Source organism: Bos indicus x Bos taurus, chromosome X, assembly GCF_003369695.1.
Source record: "Bos indicus x Bos taurus breed Angus x Brahman F1 hybrid chromosome X, Bos_hybrid_MaternalHap_v2.0, whole genome shotgun sequence".
NCBI lineage: Eukaryota > Metazoa > Chordata > Mammalia > Artiodactyla > Bovidae > Bos > Bos indicus x Bos taurus.
Window position 1 is genome coordinate 22,714,410 of NC_040105.1, and position 24,323 is coordinate 22,738,732.

At 37.1% G+C, this 24,323-nt stretch overlaps 1 protein-coding gene across 2 annotated transcripts in view; it reads left to right on the top strand.

Annotated features, from left to right (window-relative positions):
- POLA1 (DNA polymerase alpha 1, catalytic subunit) overlaps positions 1-24,323 on the top strand; it is a 295,724-nt gene that overhangs the window by 228,932 nt on the left and 42,469 nt on the right. The window lies entirely within an intron of this gene.

Below are 24,323 nucleotides of genomic sequence, written 5' to 3' on the forward strand. Positions count from 1 at the left end.
ACTTGCAGGCACTGTGGGGCTTAATAGGCCTGAGAAAAGCTTTGTTACATAACTTAAAGTATTTGAAAATGTCATGACAAGTGCATGGGTTTTTTTCTCCTACCTGAAAATCACATTGACAACTTTTCTATTACCTGTAAAATATTTAAAAAGGTGAGTTTACACATTTTTCGTATTAGTTACCTATAAAGTGTTTATGTTGTTTGCCATTAAACATCAGCAACATTTTGTTGGTCAGTGCCAGGGCTAGAGGCAACCTCAAGGACATATAGAAGCCTACAAATACTTCTGAATTTCCCACATCGGAATCACAGTGCCCTTGATTTGGTCTTAACTCTTCTGTTCTAGTCATAAGTGACTTCAGTTCTTCCATTTACAAGATAGGCTAGAATTTTTTTTTTTAATGCCTTGACTTAACTTGTTATTTCTGTCTTTGAATATAAAATACTTTATGACTGATGGAGATTTTCAAATATTAGTATCTTGTCTTTAGATGTTCAGCAACACCTTGGGCTATCTCCACAGCTTATTTTCAGTGAGTTAATTAAATTTATAAGAGAAAATTTATTACATAAAGTTGTATATCTACATATATATAAATTAAATTTATATAAGAGAAAAAACTCCTTTAATCCATTAGTAACTAGGTTTTTGAACTTTCTTTCATGACTGGTAGCGTCTACCCCATGTTTATTTGCATATCAACAATAAGTGTTTCTGTTTTACCTCCAAGGATCTTTCCTTAAAGGCCTTAAGCATTTAGAGAATTAAGTACTGTTTGATGAGTACATTGTCCCTTTCTGTCAAGTTTGTTACCTCTTTCTGGGTATCTGTATATTAGAACTCGATCCCCTTTTACTTCTTTCTGAATCCAAATTGATCCCTACTACTACTACTAAGTCACTTCAGTCGTGTCCGACTCTGTGTGACCCCTAGACGACAGCCCACCAGGCTCCCCCATCCCTGGGATTCTCCAGGCAAGAACACTGGAGTGGGTTGCCATTTCCTTCTCCAATGCATGAAAGTGAAAAGTGAAAGTGAAGTTGCTCAGTCGTGTCCGACTCTTCGGGACCCCATGGACTGCAGCCTACCAGGCTCCTCCATCCATGGGATTTTCCAGGCAAGAGTACTGAAGTGGGGTGCCAATTGATCCCTAGATGTTGTTATATTCCTAGGGGATAGATTCCTCTTCCAGACATTTCCAAAATTCTTATCTGAAGGGCTGAATGATGAGCAGTTTTCCGAAAGCCCAGTGACTTGGAGACTTGTAGAAGTGATCTGTAAAGTCACTGGAAACTTACCCTCTGCTTTTTAAAGAACATGGAGGAGTATATGTTGCTCTCCTGGAAAATAGGATGGAACAGAGTAATCACTTGCAAAATTCTTGCTTGGCAAAAAGGGAGAAGTGTTGCTAGAATCTGTATACTCACGCTATTTAGTTATGCTTCACAAGTTTAAGAATTGGGACTTTTTTTTTTGTCATTTGCTTCTAATAAATACCTCTTCAGGAGTTCAGAGCCAAAACAGCATGGAATTACTGACTTGTTTTTACATATCAGAAGGATAAAGAAAATAAAGCAAAAGAAGGGTACAAAATGGATGTCTGACAGAAAGAAATTCATTAAACATTTCAAGTTGCTTTTGCTTTCTTTATGGAGTGTTAATTAGTGTAACTATTTTCCCTTTGATCTTCTGCTTATTTATTATTCTTAAATTGCATCTTTGGAATGAAGGAATTTGGATAGAATTTACTTTGTCTGGACATTTTTGGATAATTTAGTAGTGGTAACTGGTGGGATAGAAATGAAAGGCTAGGTTGTGCCATGGTCCAAGAGCACAGGTTTCCTAACAAATGACATTTGATAAGCTCATACCTAAGAGTCACCTGGTACATGTAAAAATATAAATCCATGGTTCCTACACCCAGAATTTCTAGTTCAGAAGGTATGGGATAAAATTTAAGAAAGTCCCCCCAAACAATTCTGAACACATGATTTGGACAGGTTCTAAGTAGAAGAGATTTGAACACAGGTTGTAATCCATAGGGAACAATTGGAGAGCAAGAATATTCTTACAGTCCATAGGTGAACAGTTACAGGGGAAACTTCCGTTAAGTATAAATTAATATAACATATAAAATTCACTTCTCACTGTATGAGTTGGAGTGAAATGCTGTCTTCTGATTAGCTATTCAAGGGAGATTTGCTGTTAAAAAGAATTGAAAATCTGTGGGATCAAGAGGGCAAATAAATTTATTCAATTTGGACCAAGGCCAGAACACCAATAGATGTTAACATCAAAAGTCCTGTGAAAAATGACAGTAGTTACACACAATTATATTATTGAGAATGGAATCTAAGTATTGTCTGTCAACAAGTGCCCTGAAACTGGCGTGTAAAGTATTTACCGTAGACTCTCCTTTACTCTTGGTACCTAGCAACATTTCCTTTGCTAAGATAGTTTTACCATTTCCATTATAAAGCCCATATTTTGAGGGTTGCAACTGGATGGTGGGTTTAATCTGTGTTTGAAACTTGTCGATTTGACCTGGGGAAAAAATCACATACAAATTATTGGAAAGAGGTTTATTTTTAATGGTGAAAAGTAGCTCTTGTCAAAGCTTTTTCCTGTGCTTTGCTTTTCAAACGAAGGTTTACAGGCCATTAGTCCGTAATGTGAATTAACCCCATTTGGTATTTTTCTCTTTCCTTTAAGATGATAAGGGACTGTTTTTCAGTTTGGTGAAGTATTTACTGCATATTCACTATAAATACATAACATTTTAAAAATCTTATTTCTTTGGGGCTTGGCATTATTATTGTAACTGCTCCAGAATGTACACAGATGGCATAATAGATCCAAAAGTTTTAGAGGAACATAGTGGCAATATATGAAGTAAAAATCCATTTCCATGGTGGCAGCACATAATGGTCCCATTTGCCTGCCTCATCCCAGGGGGGCCTTGGCCTGAGTAGGGATAAGTGAACTGTTTGAGGGAGACATGAATCAATTCAAATCTTTGCCCAGTTGTCTAAAGTAAGTCTGCTTAAAAATAAAGGAAGAAAAAGAGTCTGACTTTTCTCAACTGAGTCTTTTTTCATTTATTCAGCAGCGATAAAAACAGTACATATATATTTCCTATTATTTGTTGAATACCATCCTAAATGTCAGAATAACAAAGATGGTCAATGCGCCCTGCCCTAGAGGAGCTAGGAGCCCTTTGCAGACACAAAAATTCAACTGCAGCTAAGTGTGATAAACCACTGACGTGGTCAAATTGTTTTAGAAGCAAAGAAAGGGATCCACTAACTGCCTTTCTTAATAGACTTTATTTTTTAGCACAGTTGTAGGTTCACAGCAAAACTGAACAGAAGGTACAGATATTCCCCATGTACCTCCTGCTCCCACACATGCACAGCCTTCCTCATTATTGACATCACCCACCAGAGTGGGACAGTTTGCTGAATCTACACTGACACATTGTTATCACCCACAGTCCATACTTGACCTTAGGGCTCACTGAGTCATTCTGTGAGTTTACACAAATATATAATGACATGTATCCACCATTATATTAGATTGGTGCAAAATAATTAGTTTTTGCATTGTTGAAATTTGCCATTTGATATTGGAATACATTCTTAATAAATGTGGTTATGTTACATATATCATTTTAATGTACATTTCTTGCTTTTTTTGAGTCGCTCAATTGTGTCTCACTCTTTGTGACCCTATGGACTGTAGCCTGCCAGGCTCCTCCTTCCATGGTATTTTCCAGGCAAGAATACTGGAGTGGGTTGCCATTTCCTTCTCCAGGGGATCTTCCTGACCAAGGGATCGAACCCGGGTCTCCCACATTGCAGGTAGACTCTTTACTGTCTTAGTCACCAGGGAATCCCAATGACTTATTACTTGCTATTTATTTTGGACTATGGAAATAATGTTAGACAAAAGTAAATTTGAGCAATTTTCTTAATTTTTTAAAATGGGTTTAAATGAGTTTAAAATGGGTTGTAAAGCAGCAGAGACAACTTGCAACATCAACAAGACATTTGGCCCGGGAACTGCTAACAAACGTACAGTGCACCGGTGGTTCAAGAAGTTTTGCAAAGGAGATGAGAGCCTTGAAGATGAGGAGCATAGTGGCTGGCCATTGGAAGTTGACAATGACCAAATTGAGAGCCATCATCAAAGCTGATCCTCTTACACGAGAAATTGCCAAAGAACTCAACGTCAACCATTTTATGGTCATTCAGCATTTGAAGCAAATGGGAAAGGTGAAAAACTCAGTAAGTGGGTGCCTTATGAACTGACCAAAAATCTTTAAAAAAATTGTTTTGAAGTTTCATCTTCTCTTATTCTACACAACAACAATCATTTCTTGATTAAATTGTGATGTGCGATAAAAAGTGGATTGCATATGACAGCTGGTGACAGCCAGCTCAGTGGTTGGACCGAGAAGAAGCTCCAAAGCACTTTCCAAAGCCAAACTTGCACCAGAAAAAGGTCATGGTCACTGTTTGGTGGTTTGCTGCCCGACTGATCCACTACAGCTTTCTGAATCCTGGTGAAACCATTATATCTGAGAAGTAGGTTCAGCAAATCGGTGAGATGCACCAAAAACTGCAACGCCTGCAACTGGTATTGCTCCACAGAAAGGGCCCAGTTCTCCACAACAACACCCAACTATATGATGCACAGCTGCTTCAAAAGTTGAACAAATTTGCCTCATCGGCCATATTCATCTGACCCCTCGCCAGCCAACTACCACTTTTTCAAGCATCTCGACAACTTTTTGCAGGGAAAATGCTTCCACAGCCAGCAGGAGGCAGAAAATGCTTTCCAAGAGTTTGTCAAATCCTGAAGCATGGATATTTACACTACAGGAATAAACAAAGTTATTTCTCGTTGGCAAAAATGTGTTGATTGTAATGGTCCCTATTTTGGTTAATAAAGATGTGTTCAAGTCTAGTTATAATGATTTAAGTGGGCTTCCCTGGTGGCTCAGACAGTAAAGAATTCACCTGCAATGCAAGAGGCCTGGGTTCAGTTCCTGGGTTGGGAAGATCCCCTGGAGAAGGAATGACAACCCACTCTGGTATTCTTGCCTGGAGAATTCCATGGACAGAGGAGCCTGGCAGGCTAGATTCCATGGGGTTGCAAAGAGTCTGACACGATGGCACGACTAACATACATAATGATTTACAAGTCAAGGTCCAAAACCACAATTATGTTTGCATCAACCTAATAGTATCAGACACTGCCCTAAAAATCCTCTGTGCTTCTCCTAGTCACCTCTCTCCCCCTTACCCCTTGGCAGCAGCTGGGTTTTTTGTGTTTTTTTTTTTTTCCTTTTTTTACTGTCTCCGTAGTTTTCCCTTTTCCAAAATGTCATGTGATTGGAATTATATAGGATGTAGCTTTTTCATATTGGCTTCTTTCACTTACTAAGATGCATTTTAAGTTTCCTCTGTCTTTTCATGACTTGGTAGCTCATTTCATTTTTAGCGCTCAAAATATTCTCTTGTCTTTTAGAAAGCAAATAAATGGTTGCTGGTGGGGGAAGGATGGGGGTAAGGGATAATTAGGTAGTTTGGGATTGACATTGACGTGTATGCACTGCTGTATTTAAAATGAATAACCTGCAAGGACCTACAGTACAGCACAGAGAACTCTGCTCAATGTTATGTGGCAGCCTAGATGGGAGGAGTGTTTGGAGGAGAATGGATACATGTATATGTATGACTGAGTCCCTTCAGCTGTTCACCTGAAACTGTCACATTGTTTGTTAATCATCTATACAGGACGAAATAAAAGGTGTAAAAAGATATATATTCTGTTGTCTGGATGTATCACAGTTTATTTATCAGTTAGCTTACTGAGGGACATCTTGGTAGCTTCCAGTTTTCAGCAATTATGCATAAAACTGGTGTAAACATAATCCATGTGCAGGTTTTTGTGTAGACATAAATTTTCAGCTCCTTTGGGTAAATACCAGGGAACAAATTGCTAGATCATACGATATTTAATTTTGTAAAAAACTGACAAACTGAATTCCAAAGTGGCTGTACCATGTTATTTTCCACTGAGCAGTGAATGGGTGTTCCTGTTGCTCCACATCCTCCCCAGCATTTGGTGTTGTTGGTGTTCATATTTTGGCCATTCTAATACATGCGTTGTGGCATCTCGTTGTTGTTTTAACCACCCTTTTCCTGATGGTATATGATTTGAAGCATCTTTTCATATGCTTATTTGCCATTCATATATCTTCTTTGGTGAGATTTTTTTGGCCCAATTTTTAATTGAGCTGTTTGTTTTCTTATCTAAGAGTTCTTTGTATATTTTGGATAACCTTTTTTTTTTTAATCACATCATTTAAAAAAATTTATTCATTTTTAACTGGATGATAATTGATGTTGGCTTCTGCCATACATCAACATGAATCAGCCATAGGTATACGTATGTCCCCTCCCTCTTGAACCTTCCTCCCACCCCATCCCACCCCTCTAGGTTGTCACAGAGCCCCAGTTTGAGCTCCTGGTTTTTGTCAGACAGCAAATTCTTACCAGCTATCTTTTTTACATATCAAAATGTATATGTTTCAGGACTACTCTCTCTATTCGTTTCACCGGCTCCTAAAATACCTAGGATAAAATACCTAGGAATAAATCTACCCAAAGAAACAAAAGACCTGTATGCAGAAAACTTTAAGACCCTGATGGATAACCATCTTTTACCAAATGTGTCTCTGGCAGATATTTTACCTCAGTCTGTGGCTTATTTTTTTATTCTTTTGAACTCTAATTGCCTTTTCACTTTAATGTTTGATTTTTCCTTATTCCTAAAAGCAAAAACAGAAAAACCACTTTCTTTGTTCCTGTTCTGTCTTACCAGATTCTTATCTCCTCTTATTCTGTATGTCAGCTATTTGTAGTAGGATGGTGTGTTAGTCTGCTGTACCTACCATAACATAAATGTATTTTCAGACTGTTCTGGAAGCTAGAAGCCTGAGATCAAGGTATCAGAAGGGTTGCTTCTTCTGAGGCCTCTGTCTTTGGCTTGTAGATGGCTATTTTCATCCTGTCTTCACATGGTCCTCCCTCTGTACCTTTCTGTGTCCCATTTTAACTTAATTAGCACTTTAAAGGCTGTGTTTCCAAATATTGTCGCATTCTAAGGTACTGGGGGTTAGGACTTTAACCCCTCTTCGATAAGAATTTAAGGGTGAAAGAGATACGATTCAACCCATAACACATGGTCTTCTTGGTGAAATTTTCACATGTTGCATTTGTCTCTGCCAGAATAGGGACACCAGGATTTAGGACTCTGTGTTGAAGAAAGGAATTGAAGCTACAGCATAAATGTTAGCAAAAGGCTGGTGCTTTACCTGTGGACTTTTGAAAAGCATCTGTTAGGAAGACTGATTTCTCAGTGAAGTCTCTTTAGGTCTAGAGAGACTATTGTTCAGGTTACCCCTGTTTCTTGCAGAGGGCCATGGGCAGCCTGAGGGCCACAGCCTACTGCACAGTCCCTTTCAGAGGCTGTGCTCCTTGCTTCTCTCAGTATGGTGAAATTCCCAATGACTTCTCGTCTCAAGCTTTTTTCTTACTTCCTTGCTTTGCTGTTTTTTTTCTTAAACTGTCCATTTCTTGTTACCATTGCTCTTCTTTTGTCTTTCCTTTATACATGATGGTCAAGTCTGTAGGTATTTGTTGTTTTTGTTAGTGTCACCAGAATTACGCTAACCCTGTGTAAGGTACTTTATATAGTTTCCTGTCTTCCTTTCCGATGTCCAGCATGGGTCTGCACAGCAGCCCCACGAGGTAACAGTGGATCGTGCCCCATTATATTGATGAAGAAATTGAATGTAGTATAAGCTTCCTTCCTTTGCATTACCGTAGCACCCTGTGAGTGCCCTTCTCATAGGATTTGTCCTGGATTGTTCTTTTCTCTTCCACTGAGTTCATGGAGGCAAAGGGTTGTACCCTATTGATCTGTGCTTTGCCCATAGGGGAGCCAGCTAACTAAATATTTGTTGAAGGAATTCTTACCTCAAAATATGGCCACATAAGCACTTTGAGAACTGTGGAGTAACGAGTCCTAGGAAGCAATTCTGTCCATAAATGGATGGCAGTGTGTTGGAAAGTTCTAAAACTGTACAATAATACATCTATTGCTCACATGATTCATGTGTGCCATAAATTAATGTCACTAAAGTTCCTTGACATTTTTGGATTTAATATCTGTCATTTCAGCTCTTTGCAAGTGAAACTGAAGTTGGGTGATGTCCTAGCTCTCATTTTGTTGATGCCAAATTTGAATCGAATCAAAAGAATGTCAAGTCACTTAACTAATGAGTGAGCCTGGGTGACTGGCCCTCAACCACACTGCCACAGAGTCCTGTTCTCTGCTCGCCATCAGCCAAATAGTTACATTTATGAAGTGGTAATGAATGTATTACATTGTGGAAAGTAGGGACCCCAAAGAGAGATAACAACTAATACTAAAAAGCTAAGGAGTCTAAAAATGTGTTTTGGGGTTTTGTGTGGGTTTTTTGCCAGAAAATAAGAATTGTATGGAAAAAATTAATGGTTTAGTGCATATAGGAATTTGGAGTTTTCTGAGGGTCTTAAGACAGCTCCCTTTTTGATGTTAAGGATTTCTACTCTAACTGCTAAAGAGAAAGCAAAAGAGTTATATCGTTGCTAGAAGTCTGAAATACAAGTAGCAAAGAGCCGCTGGAGTCCTCTCTAAGCCAGTTGGCATTCTTAGAATTTACTTTGTTAAAGCCTCACAAGGCTGTGTCAGACATCCTGTCTGATTCAGTTCTTATGTCACTTTTTTAAGCCCATGGGCTATTCCACTGAATTTTAGAAATGGACCTTTTCTGTGTTTTTAATAAATAATACCAGAGCACACACAAAACAATTCATACCTACCAAATACATGGAAAAGTAAAGGTAGAATTTCATTTAAGCACTAATTTGCTCATAAAATTATATTTTTCATAATAATGAAAAACAATTTTCATTACAGAAACCGGTTTTGAAATGGGCAGCTTAAAGTACATTTTCCTTTTGTTTCATTTTCTTATGGATAAAATATGATCTGATGGGACTTCCCTGATGGTCCAGTGGTTAGGACTCCACACTTCCACTGTGGGGGACATGGGTTCTATCCCTGGTAGGAACTTGGATCCCACATGCTGTGTTCTGCTGCAAACAAAAAAAAGATCTGAGGTTTTGGGAGCGGGGCGGTCCTTTTTCTTGCCACCCCATTCCTTTCATTAGTTTAAGTAAAATTTTTTTATCAGGGGAGACACTAACATGGTAGTTTAGAACAATTTATGATTAGGGAGTGATTGTAGAAACAAAGAATTTTGATGATAGAAAAAATGGCTCATATAACCCTGAGGTTTGGGGAGGGGAGCCTCATTGTTAGACATTACATAGTTTCAATGTTTAATGACTTAGAGAAATACTAATAATATAAGGTTAAAGTTCAAAAGTAAATAATTATTATGATTCTAATGTGTAGTTTATATACACCATGGAAAAATTGGTAAGAAACACTAGAATTGTTTACAGCTGTTATCTGTGGGTGGATTATGGATAATTTTTATTTTCTCCTTTGTATAAGATGGACATGTACTGCTTTTGTAACAAGGAGCAAATTATAAGAGTGGAAATTTTACAAAGAAATGTTTTATTCAACTTGAAATAATAATTCCAATAATTTAGCAGTTGAGGGAAAAAATAACATACTGACGAATCCAGGTCAGCTTTTTTCTCCCTGCATCATTTTCCACATCAATTCTAACACCTTGTTACTCAGAGTGTGATCAGTGTAGCAGTAGCATAGGCATCACATGGGAATTTGTTAGAAATGCAAAATATCAGGTCCTCCCCAAACCTCCTGCACCAGTATCTACATTTTAACAAGATTCCCAGGTGACTCCTGGGCGTATTAAATGTTGAGAAGCACTGATTTAAGACATTCTCCCCTCTTAGTAACTAAAGCCTACTTCCATTCTATTCATCCATTGATTGGGAGCATCCTTTTGGCAAAACTTTAAAATGACAAATGGGCAGAATATAGAAGGCCTAGTCAGGTTTGAGGTGGAATTAGTATGACAGCCTTGTCTTCCGAAGTATATTCTATAATTAAGCTTAAAATTGTAGTAGCCTTAGCAGACCTAGGAGAGTGAGGAAAAGCAGGAAATCATGAGTTCTTCCACTTTTCTTCTTAATTAAATGGAACAAGGGAGAAGTAAATTAAGATTTTTCAAATCTTAGTTTCAAAATGGCTTTCAGCTTCTCAAGATGAGTGGCTTTTAAAAGAGAAAACTGGAATGTGGCTCTATAGCCACTTCATACAAGGGCCACTTTGTATATGCCCAGAGTACAGTCTCCCCCAGTCACCACGTTCTGGGCCTCATGACAACCTTGATTCAGCATGCTTGTAAAGATTTCAAGGTATTGAACTAGAATTTTTTCAAGTGAAACCAAGATTGTATTTCTTAATTTTGGTATTACAAAATTTATTTTGGAATTTTCCTTACTGTTGCTGACTTTCCTGTTCTATTTTTATCCTCAATACAAGAATGACAAAGTTGATGTTTTTCTGTGGCAGACTGGAGCCCCTTCATACTGCTTTGCTCTTCTCTCTGAATACTGCCAGTTTTGTTTTTGTTTTGTTGTTTAAAGACAACTTTACAGTGTGACAGAAGGAAAACTACATTTTCCAGGAAATTGTCACCGTAGTTGCTTTGCCAATAGTGGAGATGTCTTTGTATATTTTATGTCATCCTCTTTAAGATAGCAAAAGTTGTATATGACAAAGTTGCTGTGTATTTGGACAACAAACTTCTGGATTCTAATAGCATGCCTTTTCTCTAAGCCCACTGTAAATATGCACTCAAGTTTTGCACTTTTATGTAGAAATGAGCTCACAAGCATGATGTGATTACAAATGTGTTACGAGTTTTATACAATCTTTTCCTAGTATGTCCTTTCAGTGGGCAAGTTCTTTGTCCCTTTTGACAAGTATAGCAGCATATAAGCAAGGGCATTATCTAGGTGATGGTGCTATGGTTGATGGTCTTCATTTGCAAAACATACTGTCATTTTTCAAGTGTTTGAAAGTGGGAAAAACCTAAGATTTGTTTCACGTACTTTAAATATATATACTTCTTTCACCAATGAGGAAAAAATATTAAACCATTTTCAAGCAGTTAGACGATAATGTGAGCTAATCACTTTATTTTGAAGAAAAGTATTTTTAAACAGATGAGCTAGTGAATTTACTTTTAAAATGTATTGTGCTTACACAGTCGATGGTTTTATTTCCATGATGTTTTTTACTACATAATTATACATCTTAATTACGTAATTACTATCATAATTATTATGTAATTGCATGTACTTCCACTAATTACAAAATCAGGAAGTGTAATTATCTAGTAAAAACTTTATGATATTTCATGCACTAAAAATTACTTAAAAGGCTATTCCAGTGGTCTACTGGGAGACTTTCCATGGTGAGTCCTGACTTTAGGTAGAACTTGAACTCAAAGGCCAGGAGGACAGTTACAGACAGACCAACACTAAACTGAGTATTGGAATCTAGGTAAGATGGCCCTTGTACTTTATGAATTAAAGCCAGGGAGCATTTGCATTTCTTTGTGTTTATGGAATTGTGATAAGAATAGTATCTTATATTTGAGTTAGCATCACAAAAACTATCAATAAAAAAGGCAATTCTTAGGAAACTGTTGGGTAATAGAATTGACAATCAAGGCATTAAGGTTATAAAACAGCCAGGCCCTCTATGATTCTGTAATGTGAATGGCTTATTTAGCTAACTCAGTCTTTAAAATAATAACAACAATATTATTATTATTGTTGTTATTTAAAATTGTTTCTTTTGTTTAAAGAGGGCTTCCATCACCACCACTTCCCCCCATTTGTGTTTATATTTACCAAGTTGGGAGCAAAGATATCAAAAAAGCATAATCCTTTTCTACTATTACTTGATGTCAAAAGGAGCTTTTGAGACATAAACATACACGCATAAACATGTAACATCAGACCCTAAATAAAGACAGAAGGTTTAATTCAATAAAGCTCTGATGTCTTTACCATTCAAAGCGACATACAAATTGCACAGTGAAACAATAGTCATGACAGCAAATTAGATATGACATCTAAATTATACTACAAAGAGAAATCTCAGAACCGTTTTTGGTCTGTAGGAGTCTATTTAACCCAGGTTTAAAACCCAATCTGGAGACTGCTTTATTGTCTAAGTAGGGTAATGTTGTAGAAGACTAATTGGAGGTTGGTTGAATTAATTGCAGATTAATTAGGAGAAAAAGGCTTATAATACTCATGGCAGAGAAGAGAGTAGATCCTTTACCTATCAAGATGGAATGTACTCTAAGTTTCAGAAATAGTGAATTATCGATATTTGTATAACATCTATAGTAATCTGTTATAACGTGACCTAAATAAAGCACTTGGGTTAGATATAGTTAAACTAAATTTTCTTCCTCTCAAAATTAGTGCTTTTTTGCTAGAAATGTATTGAATCAGCCATTTAAAATGTATAACACTACTTCTTTTAAAAATGCAGTTTTAAATATTAAAAGGTCTGTAGTCTTAAAAGCATATGGCATTCCCTTTGTTGTTTTCATTGTTCTTAAATCTTTCTAAAGAAGCACCCTTTGTGGTTTTATCAACTATTGACTTTATGACTTGTTTTAATACCAACTAAAATTTGTAATAAATGTGACTTTAAACAAAAAAAGTCAGTGAAATATATCCAAACACCAGTCTCATTTGCTTCAAGCAAATTAGAGGATTTAAAGTCATCCAGAATTGTTTCATGCTCTCAGAGATATTGGGGATTTAAACAGGTTCATTCTGACTCTGGTATTTTTCTCTAGTAGTTTGGGATTATTTTTAAATTGTATATTCTTTTCCTCTTGGGAATCTTGCTCATTTACTTGGCCCAGAATTTAATGTCTCCATCATTTCTTATTTGCCTTATCTCTGTGGTGATAGCATTTCTTCTCAGAAGTGTTTCTGTTCCTTTTATGTTTATGAGAGACAGCATTTGCCTTTCGTGCATCTTCTTAATTTTTTTTTTTTTTTTTTTTTACCAATTGCATATGCCATATCAGAATAGCCTCTAATGGTTAAAAGTGAAGTGTTTTTGCTTGGCCCCCACCTTTCTGACTACAGTACAGATTTAATTTTTAACCTGACTTAATATTTAAACCAACTGGGGTTTTTTGTGTGTTTGGTTTTCATTTGCTTTGCTTTCTTGCTTTTCACAAAAACTGACTTTGTTTTCATTATCGTCTAATTCTTTAAGTTTTCCATAACTGTCTAAGGGCTTCAACTGTAACTTTTAAAGTTTGTGTCCCTGTGATATCTTCAGTTACTCAGTAGCCCCAGGCCCAAATGTGGTGTTGTTTTGCATGTGATTAGTCAGCATCCATTTATTATGTTATGCTGCGCTGTCATGTCCATATAATAAATACAAACTCTCATATACAAAGAAGACCCATCATCAGTTTGACACAGTCTTAGAGTAATTCTTTTTATAGTTGTCATGAATTTATTTAGGCCCATCAGCATTCTCTTACCTTGTGGGCAGCAGGACAGTAACTAGACAGAATTAGTAGTCTGTCATTGAGTTCAAATAAGTTAACATTGATTGCAGTCTCCCCCGTGTAAGTGCCCTGGGAAACCTATTCGCCATAGTACCATCCTTCAGAGCTTTAAGGCTTAAATCAGCTATGCTCACAAAAAGATAGGTTTACAGGCCAATTTAGATACTGACATACTTTTCTTGTTTTAAGAAATTATTATAAAAGCCAACTCCATAAGTAAGATCACCAAAGCAGGTTTGTAGGTCTGGTTTTTCTGTTTCTCCTTGCTTCACACTCCATCCCACCAAAATTCATTCCATGAGTGTTTGTCGAGTCTCTGCCTTGTGTGATATGTAAAGGACCCAGGTACAACTTAGACCTTGCTCCTGTTTTAGAGGTTATAATACTTCTGATCATTTTCTTATTCAAGCATTCGCCCTCTAAGTGCCTTCTTTTTTTAAGGACTTTATATTTTATGGAGAACATTAACATCCATTTTCTTCTACATTACCTATTAGATAAAGTAACATTTTTCAGATGAAAAAATAACCTGAAAGAGATGAAATGACTCTCCTGAGGCAGCAAAGCTGCAGGGTGTGAGAGTCCAGCCTTCTTTGCACTGTCACGCTTCCCTACTCAAGGTAGAGAAACTTTGACCTGAAGGCGAAGGCAAATAGAGGGGCTGGCGTGAAGTGCTGCAGGCTGTCCCACATTTAGCTCCAGGAAGGATTCCCAGTGGAGATGGAACCTGAATTGGGCCTTCAAGAGCAGATGAGATTTCAATAGGCCAGGTGCTGGCATGTAGTTTGGGACTTAAGTTTTGTCTTTCCCTCTATTCTTTAAGTGCTCTATTGCTGATCTAGCTTCTTATAAATTAAAGAACCTCAGTTGACAAATGCATGATGATTTTTAAAACACATTTGAATTGGAGGTTTAGTCAAAAAGAACTTATTAAGAGGCTGTTCTATGTGGAGCTTAAAACCCAAGACTGGAAGCTGGAAAGCTGTTTGCTCTTCACTCCCCACTGTAACCAGTGGTGCTGTTTTGAAAGAAGTTGACTCCATCCTGCAAGATTCATCTGTCAGACGTGTATCAAAATGTTTTCCTATCTTAAATAATTTAGCTTACATATAATAACGTAAGTATTTTGACATGAAAACGTTACGTACTGTGATATATTCACTTACCTTAAAACAGACATCGTTAACTTTAAAAGAAAGAAGTATGGCAAGACAAAACAAAACAGAAATCAGAAATAGGAATTTAAAAAGATGAATGACAGATGGAATTAGGGTGGGGTTTTTTTTGGAATTAGTTTTATGTAAAAGATAAAAATAAAATCCTATTAGCATTATGACCAGAGAACGTAAAAGTGTTTTTCTTGAAGCACGATTAATTTTTTAACTATCATCATTATGAAAGTTTAGACATACATAGGACCTGTTTTATGTAGTAAATGTTTTTTCCTAAAATTATTCCTGTGTTTTATTGGTATGTTATATATTATCTTACAAAAAAATAGATGCTGAAAAGTCAGTGAAATCCAAGATAAAAGAGAGGGTCTGAACTAAGCCTGTCTTCAGGAAATTATCCAGCAGAGCACACAGTGGTCTCTCTTAGTAAAGACTTTATCACTTTTAACAAGTGTGCCACAGTAAATTTATTAGTATGCTACAAAGAAATTTTCAAAATAATTAAGACTAAACTACACTTGTCAAAATAAATGAATGAAATACAATTTTGAATCATCTTTCTTCACTTATTGCTCATTTGCATAATTCAGTAACTTACACAGGAGTCTTTCAGTTATTGGTGTGAATTAGCAAGGTTCTGCTATTCCTTGCTGTACAGGCGGGAATTATGCTGCCATGTAATTAGCTATTCCAGACATGGACTAACGGGAAATACCAAAGGGCACAGCCAAATCTAAAGAGACAAGGCAGGGAATCTAAAGACAAGAGACAATCAAAGACACCCAACAAACTCAAGCTGGTAGACCACAGGGAATTTTGAATGAAGCCTCTTAATTTATTTTGAGAATAAGAAATCAGTAGTATGAGAGAAATCTCAACAAGATTAGCTGACTAAGCCTACTTAAAAAAAATATCTCTATAGTGCATGGTGCGCCAGGTTAACCACTCCTGTTTGTTAGTCTGTATACAGCTCAACAAATAGCCGGCAAAGCCTTTCATGGGTATATAGTGGCTTTCCATTGAGGTTTTCACTCTTTGAAGGGGGTCGTTTATACCAATGAGATCTGTAGATGCAAATTGCTTTCCCTATATGTGAGGGGTCATTCCTTTCACAGCAGACTTGCTCATCTCTTTTATAGAGGTTTTGTTATTTTTCTACTGCTCCCAAAGGAATGATGGGAATCATGCCCCTCCAACCCCCATCTAACTTAGCATCCAAATCTTTTCCTTCCAGCTCTGTGAAACTTTTGTGTGTTGATCTTTGAAAACAAAACAAGCTGTTGGCAGCAACCCTTAGCCCTGAATCAAGAAACTTTTTTTTCCTTCTTTCAACCTGAAATAGCATCTTTAGATTTGTCCCCTCTCTCACCTAATTCTAAGAAGATTTCTTCCTCATTGCAGCAGTGTCACTGTAACATGCTAGGACACGTGGGAAATTCTTGAAAGCAATGTCCTGAAAATGTCATTTTTAGTTTGGCTCCCAAATGATATAAGCTCATTGGAACTAGAAGAGCAGAGACGTGAAGGGATCTGTTTAAGGGTTAGCTATGGAAACCTAACTTCTGATCCCATTACTGAAGTGGAGGAAAAGATAATATTTGTCTTTTGCCTAAGCTTTTAAAGAATCATTCATACAGGGACTTCCCTGCTGGTCCAGTGGTTAACTCTCTCAGCTCCCAAAGCAGGGAGCCCAGGTTCGATCCCTGGTCAGGAAACTAGATCCCACGTGCTGCAACTAAGACCTGGTGCAGCCAAATAAATGAATAAATATTAAAAAAAAAAAAAGAATCATACAAACAATCATAGGTTTTAGCCTGTAGTGTTCCGGAGCCTTAGGGAGAAGGATTTCAGGCACACTGTGGGAGCAGTCTGTAAATATTTGTTGTTTGTTCCTTCCTTCTGCTAGAGTTTATTTTTTATTTACTGTTTTTTATTATTTTTAATATAAATTTATTTATTTTAATTGGAGGCTAATTCGTTTACAATATTGTATTTGTTTTGCCATACATCAATAGTTTTTTGAGCACCAAGGGCACTGACCTAGGCTCCTGAAAAATAGTATTAAAAGTCTACTTTCTGAAGCGAGAATGTCCAGTTCAAGTTTTGACTTCCTGCTTCTTCCTAGATAAGTAACTTTGGGTCATGTAACCTACCCTGTGTGTATCCTTTGTACAGCCCGGAGGAAAGTAGTGCCTGCCTTGTAAGGTTCGTGTTAAATGGGATGATACAGAAACAGAGTAATATCTAAAATGCATAGAATAGGGCTAGGCACGTAGTAAACATGCAATGAATTTCACTTGGTTTTATTATTTCTGAGAATAACACTTTATCCAAACCACTGTGATAGTACTTATTATTACTATTATTCATTCCATCTGAATTGATTTCTGAAGCCTCTCGGTGACCATGGTTTTTTGTATTTCTATCCCCAGCTTCTGGCACAATACCAGATATGTTTTAAATGGTCCATTCTTAATTGTTAGATGATTGCAGTATGAAAAAGACATGTTTCTACTCTCAAGGAGCTTAAAATCAATTGTGAGAACTGTCATATACTTCTCACTATCAGTACTAATGGGAGGGGTTGAAACACGAATAATCCACAAGTCATTTCCATGTTGTTCACATATATCCCTTATCAGTAATAACTGTTGTCTGTTTTCTAGGGAGGGTAAAAAAATAATTGTACTTGTGTGTAGAAATGTGGCCAAAACAAGTTCCTTAATCATATACTTTAGCACGTTACTTTTTAACAACTGAGATGTATCTTTTACACCTTTTAAAATGACAGGTGTCCAGACGCCACCACCAAACATGTGGTTCAGTAGGTTTGAGATGGGGCCCCAGTGACTATGTATTTTAAAAAGCCTCACAGAGACTCTGATGCACATCTGTAGTATTGAGAATCTCAGAGTTAGTTAAACTCTGCAGACTTCAATACTGCTTCTTGTCAAATAGGTTTTCTATATCAAAGTTTGACTTTGATATAGAAAGAGAGATTGGGTGGCATCTAGATAACAATTTAAATAGACAGTAGAAAGGAAAATTAAATCAAGCACATGAATTATTTCCTAGATAAGGGAGTCATTTATGATGTTCTATCACCTAATATAGCATTTGAGAATAAAGTGAAGGGGTGAAAGGGCTAGGGAAAAGTAAGCTGGAAGAAACTGTTTTTTGGTAATGAAAGAACATAAAATAAATGCTTTTCAGAAAAATTGGTGGTAGACGCACTGGTTATTTTCAACATTAACTTATATCATGAAAGTAGGAAAGGGCCACTGTGGAAGGTAGAAAGTCCTCAAAGAGATTAGATGGGTGACTAAGAAGTATCTTAGCCCTGGCATTTGGGCATCTCCACAGTTGGGATTTCTGGGACCTTTCCCACCTGCTGTCACCTTTGCCTTACCTTTGGGCTTAGTTGGCTGAGTCCTCGTAGATCAGCCCTTTGCAGTTTCACGTTGCTGCCAGTCACCCAAAGGGTCTGGGACCAGCTGGTAGTCCTGAAGGTATTAGAAGGACATGTCTGGGCACCACAGTCATACTTGGGCTTACCTTGGGTCTCTGAGCAGGACAAATAGCTTGGTTAGCCCCATTTCCCAACGTTGGGGTCTTGGAGCTAGAAAAGAGTCTCTGATCAGCCTTAACTCATGCTGTTGGTTTCAGACCATCCCCCTTATGCCTAAAAGCATTAAGATAGCAACTGCATGGCACCTGCAGGTTAGATCCTTCCCTGAGCAGGCCTTGACTCCACCATGGCTACATCCCTCTGCTTGTGAGGTTTTTCCCCTACATGCATGGCCCACCTCAGTCCCAACTCTACCTGTTGATATTCTGTTCATCCTGTAAGGCCTCCCAGCTAGAAGTGATCTCTTTGTCCTCCAACTCCTGCAGCTCTTAAGCACTGCCCCTTGAGATTATAACTCTGGGAACAAGAACCACACTAGATACATTATTGTGTGACTGGTGGCAACTTGCTTCCGATAAGCACCTAATAAATAGTATGAGACTGTTTTTTAGAATACTTTAGTGTAGAAGCATAATACATTGTTTTTATAGAGTACAGTAATGTTTATAGAATACTTTTCTGACTCCCTCCTCTCTTCTCTTTGCCATCGTACTCTGCAACTGTATGATAAAACTTTTCCCATACAATTACATCTATACATTCATCAGACATTTAGCCCATGCCCTCTCCTCACTCTGTGGTCTTGATTTTCCACTCAAATTTACCTACTTCCTGATAATTCCTAATAGAGTTTAGCTGTGATTCCATGCACATTAGGAAATGGCATAAATTCCAGACTAGATATTTGTTTGTTCAAACTGTGAATCAAATGAACACCCTACTCTATCAGTAGAATGAATCAGGAAGTCCAAGTATTGACATCACATGAAGGACTGTCACTGCCCAGACCCACTGCCTGCCCTCCAGAACCTGTATATAGATATAGCAGCTGGCCATTTTGCTTGCGGATTTTTCTAGTGGCTCACAGTTCTAGCTCTTTAATGACCTTGCCATCTTTGAATTGCTACCAGTGCTCAAAATTTGTTCTTTGATTTTACCAGTCTTTATGATATCTTAATATACCTGGAGGCCATCTCTGGACAGCTGTGTGTAGGTGGGAAGATGGAGGCGACTCAGAGGCTTGTAGTCTCCTGTGTTCTTGTCTCCCCACAGGACCTTCATTGATGCAGCAGGAAGGCATATATCTTGATGGCAGTGTCAGTTGTAAACACTCCTATTATTACTAGGCTGGGGCGGAGTGGGGGGAGTAGTAGGCCCACATGAAATGTGGAAAGAACCTATGCCTTGTGTGTAACGTGCAGGATACACTCTAACAGAGTAATCATTGCACAATATAATTGCAAGAGAATGAACAAGTTAGAAAATCTGTTCCTGGTTGGTTTGCCACTGACTCACTTTGTGGCATGGGCAAACCATTATTACTCTTTGATTTAGTTGTCTTATTTGTTCAAAGAAGAAAAAAACAACATGTGTTTAAAAGCATTCTGAAATTCCTCTGGAAGGAGGTCTGTAGGTGCAAAGTACTATTGTTCTTTTTATTATTATTATTGTTAGCGTTCGGGTATGATTTAGTTTTATGCTATGTTGTCCACAGATGTTTCAGTGGTTCTCATTGATGAATTACAAAATACTTCCATGTCATTCTGTTTCACTGCACTGATAACAGTTTGGCACATCTTTGTTTTAACCCCAAAATATGTGTCCAGAATAGATCTCATTAATACAATAGAATTACCAAATTAAATATATATCTATAATACTTTCTGTTTAAAAAAAAAAAAAAAAAAACCTCCTTAAAAACGTGGTTACCAACAACTACTAAGTAAGACCTTTAATTACTGCCAATCTTCTCTTGAAAGTAACAGTGCTTATCTTGAGTACTTTGAACTGTAAGTGGTATTCAGTACACAGTGGGGTTGTAATGCGATTATGAAGTGTACCAAGTTGGTGATAAATAAGCACGATAAACCATATATTTGTATTAGAAACAATATTTGAATTATCAACTGAATAAAAAGGCTGCAACTGCTGGTTCCTTGGGGTGGGTATATGATAAAAATAAAATACAGTTAAATACACTTGGAATAAAAAATTATGTATGCTCCCATATACAGTACAGAAACCTTTTAAATTTAATGGGCTTTTGAGTATTCAGCATTTAAATTACTGGGGGAATTATTAAAAGATTTATTTTGCTTTATAGCAGTAAGCTTTCCAAATTAGGAATTTTTTTTAATATCTCAACTCATTCATCAGTAGAGACCTATGGCTTTTATATAAAGCATTATAGTTCTTCCCCAGATTTCCAGTAATTTTCCACTGGAGTAGCAATGTAAAAAGAAAAATATTCTCTTTAATTACAGTAAAAAGTGTAATTTTCTGTATCATTTTCCTTCTTTTCTGGGCATTTGGTTCAAGAGGACATAAATTATTTTCTAAATTTGGGTCATTTATAATCTTAGAGCATTTAAAGCCCATGTCTGTTTTTAAAGTTATATATAGTTTGGGGTTTTTTGTTTGGTTGGTTTTTGCCCCTTGGCATGCAGGGATCTTAGTTACTTGACCAGGGATCAAACTTGCACCCTTTGTATTGTAAGCTCAGAGTCTTGACCACTGTACTGCCAGTGAAGTTCCTTAAGTATTATGTTTTAGTAACCTAGAAATAACTTTAATACTGGGGATAGTAATCTGTATAAAATAAATAACACTGTGAATTTCATTTCTGTTTCACCATGAGGTAGTGAGGAGTAAATTTCATGGATTTGTTTGTAAGAGTGTCCTGAGGCTTTGAATCATGGATGGAGAAGGAAGTGTAGCTGCTACATGAAACCAGAGGTCAGGTAGCACAGCTGTGGGCACATATGACCTCTAAATGTGTTTAAATTTGCCTGAAGAATATTTACCATTTTTAATTAGTTGCTAATATTTCTTAAACTGGAGATTTCACATAAAAAGCCAAATGTCTGGGCTTCTTTCAAAACTCAGTGTCTGACTACACTAAGTCAACATTCCTGAATGACAACAATTGACTAGAGCCCAGTAGCAGCTAAAGCAGTTGAGACAGAACTTGAGTTCTCCAGTTTGCTACCACCCCACCTCAGCCCCTTCATTCATTTCTTTTACTCATGTGGCTACCGTAGGTAGGCATTTGTTTGCTAAATATATCTGGAAGTGTGCTTTTTTCTTCTTCTTTTTTTTTACCATAGGAGAAAAGGAAGAGAAGGGGCCATAAAACTTGGAATTTTTAAGCAGTAAAAAAACATCTAACTCATACTAAAAATGCAAAAAGATTAAAATCACCTTCATAAAGTACAAATCACATAAAAATATACAACTTACTAGCAGCTAACCTTTTTATGGTACTCTGATCCTCACAGTGTCCCAGGGAGTTAGGATAACAATTACATACTCAATCCACCAAGAAGAAAACCAAATATTAGTGAGGCTCATTAATTTGTCCAAACTCACAGGTGCTAAGTGGAGCAGCTGAGATATAACCCAGCTTTAAATGGTAGTCTAGAGTAGCACTGACCAATATAATTTTTTTCAGTGAGAGAAATGTTCTGTATCTATGCTGTCAAATGTGGTAACCTCTAGCCACATATGGCTGTTGATAACTTGAATGTGGCTAGTATTACTAAGGAATAGAATTTTAATTTTGAGTTATTTAAATTGAAATAGTCACATGTGATTAGTGACTGCCTCGTTGGGCAGTGCAGAACCCTAAGAGCTCTGTTTTTTCCTTCATCACATGGTCTCTGTATTGAACAGTTTTTTGTTTTGGGGTGTGGTTTTTTTTTTTTTTTTTGCTATATATTTTTTTATTTTTTAGATGAATGATAATTGCTTTACAGAATTTTGTTGTTTTCTGTCGTACCTCAACATAAAAGTTTCTATAAGGTTTTCTCTAGTTACTTACCCAGTGGCAAGTATCCTTTCCGCCAGGAGTTCAAGATCCGTTGAATATTTTCTGTATCTGCATAGATTTCCCTGTGTCATACACAGTGGTGTTCTTTGTAACAAAGTTAGAAGTCCCAGTGGTAAGGTTCTTATGTGCAGAATCTGCAAAAATTACTCACCCAGATAAAGAACATACTTGGAGGTCTGTTTTAACATCAGAAATAATGTAGATGACCAGGACAGTCTACTTGCCTGGTCTTTTTTATCATCTAGGCCAGAGGTCCCCAACGTTTTTGGTACCAGAGACTGATTCTGTGGAGGACCGATTTTGTGGAAGACAGGTTTTCCACCAACTGGGCGGGGGGTATTTCAGATAATTCAAGTGCATTACATTTATTGTGCACTTTATCTCTATTATTATTACATCAGCTCCACCTCAGCTCATCAGGCATTAGATCCCGGAGATTGGGGACCCCTATTCTAGGATACTAGTGGTTGTTATACAATCATGAAAGAAAATTCATAATCTTTGATGGTTAGCTGGTTTGAATTGGATCACAGTGACTTTTAGAAAGGTGGCCATTAGCTAACCTCTCTGTCAATTAACATAATCATTAATTCTAAAATGATATCAATTTAAGACACATCCTGATTTTAAAGATGTTAAAACATGGGGGAGGGGTTCATCTTAGAATTGGTAAAATATAGTTTGTCAATTGGCTTCATCTCCATTTGGTCAGCTTATCACCAGGGACAGCATTGAAATGCAAATGTCAACTCTTTGCTCTGTGGTTAATTAAACCCTTCACTTGGGCTGTCCCCTTCCACACTACCTTTCGCTGGTCCTGACTAATTAACAGAGTTTCCAGGCAGTTAGGAGTGGGTTTAAGCTCTTGCTCAGTAACACTTTGATCACTATAGTCACTGTATTTGAAAATCACCCTGTCCCATAAATGCAGGCAAGGATATCATAAATAGTACTGGAACAAGCTTAACCAATCACCTTCTAGCACAGGGGCAGCACTCCTTTTTAGAATACCACATGCTGTAATTCAAATTATCACATTAGCTATCCAAACGCACCATTTGTTTTTAAATACTGGAATGTTTACCTGAAAATTTCCCCTTTTCATCTTCCTGCCCCACTTCACCAATACATTGTCACTGCAGTGACAGGTTTATTTGTGTGCCTTAATATCCTCAGTTTCTGTTATTTTTAAAATATATTCTTATGTTGCCATGACAGTGTTCTTGAGCATCTTGAAATATTAGTCATTATGGAGTAGGTTCATGTTACTCATTTTTTCATGATACTCTCTTGACTCTTCCCTTTATTCAGACTTTGAAATATTTCAACACTTGAAAACTCCTTCCTTAAATTTTTTCTATCAGTCTTACGCTGGAAATTGAGCATGCCTACTGAAACCTTAACATCTGTTAAAAGAAATTTGGCAGTTTGAAGCAACAAAAACAGAAGCATTTCTTGCCCATGAAGGAAGGAGTCTGACACCTAATAGTTACCATTTCGGACACTGCTGTGAAAAGTTCCCAAATACAAGCCATTCAGAGTTTACACTTGTACAAAATTCATGCATGAATTAGTGAATATCATTCATTATGTACTAACAAGGAATCCTAAAGTGCTTTGGTAAATGTATTTGTTTGAACGATATAAAATTGCTGGCATTTGACCATTTTTGACCTACTAAAAAAATTAACCTGACATGATCCATTCTAATATAGGTTCAGACCAGAGCAGTGTATATAAACTGCTGTCTCCTGTCTCTACTTTTGCTGTTTTCTTTTATTTTTATCAGTTAATACTTTTAACACAGCAACCCTCTCCTTGCTACTACCCTTTTATATTTCTCAATTATTAATATTTTTTCTAGTGGTCTTTCCTTTCTCAACTAATTCCCCAAACCTAGCCTCAGAATTACTGGCACAGAGAAGGCTTGGTTGCAAGTACCTCCGGGATGCAATCAGTACTTCCTGCTTCAAGTGTTTGATGCATTTTAAGATTTTCATTATTTTAAAAGATTGG